This window comes from Octopus bimaculoides, chromosome 16 (assembly GCF_001194135.2).
Source record: "Octopus bimaculoides isolate UCB-OBI-ISO-001 chromosome 16, ASM119413v2, whole genome shotgun sequence".
NCBI lineage: Eukaryota > Metazoa > Mollusca > Cephalopoda > Octopoda > Octopodidae > Octopus > Octopus bimaculoides.
This window is the reverse complement of record NC_068996.1, coordinates 9,166,789-9,168,118: the sequence shown is the minus strand read 5'-3', so window position 1 is coordinate 9,168,118 and position 1,330 is coordinate 9,166,789.

Below are 1,330 nucleotides of genomic sequence, written 5' to 3'. Positions count from 1 at the left end.
ATATATATATATATATATATATATATATATATATATATATACACAACATACACACATCTATATACATATACAACTATATACGTACACACAAACACTACACTACACACACACACACACGCACACACACACACACATGCGCGCACACATACACATGACCATTATTGATTTCTTCTGACTGGAAAACAAGAACAATTCTTAGAAACCGGCAGAGCACAGAAAGGCAGAGCACAAGTAAGTAGCTGGACATTAAAAGATATCCGCTGATGTTATGCAGCATAAGACAACTGTACTGGCAGGGACAGGAGATGCAAATGAATCTACAGACAATGGAAGCTGCTTGTAACAGAGGCAGACCTAGAAACACATAAGCCTTTTCTTTTATCCTTCTTCTATTAGTTACTAACAGACACCAGACTCCTGTGGCCATGCTGGGGCACCAACTCTAGTGCTGATAATTGGTTTATAATGATCGTAATGTTGCCAGTATTTTGGAACTAATTTCATCAGTCTGGTAGAATACAAAATGCAAACTGGACACTTAAGTAATGGAAGATAACACGGACTGATGTGTACATATCACAGGATATTCCTGCTCAAATGCTCCGGGTCTGTTCCTTTTTTTTTTTACAACCTATGTTAATATGGACACAAACATAAACAGGCGCAGGAGTGGCTGTGTGGTAAAGTAGCTTGCTAACCAACCACATGGTTCCGGGTTCAGTCCCATTGTGTGGCACCTTGGGCAAGTGTCTTTTACTATAGCCTCAGGCTGACCAAAGCCTTGTGAGTGGATTTAGTAGACAGAAACTGAAAGAAGCCCATCGCATATATGTGTATGTGTGTGTGTACGTGTATGTTTGTGTGTGTGTCTCACCCACCATCGCTTGACAACTGATGCTGGTGTGTTTACGTCCCCATAACTTAGTAGTTTGGCAAAAGAGACCGATAGAATAAGTACTAGGCTTACGAAGAGTAAATTCTGGGGTCGATTTGCTCGACTAAAGGTGGTGCACCAGCATGGCCACAGTCAAATGACTGAAACAAGAGTAAAAGAGTAAAGAGTAAGATATACCGTTCTTATTCTATCAGTTTTGTTTTTGCTGAACTGCAAAGTTATGGGGATGTAGACAAACCGATACCAGATATGTGACGAAGAATGAGGGGCCAACACAAACACAGTATATATATATATATAAACATATATACACACACACTCATATGCATATAATTTATGCATTCATAAACACAACCATTCATTTATACATGCAAGTATACATACATGCCAACATGTGTGCATATCGTGTTTACATGCACAAATATATGTAACATG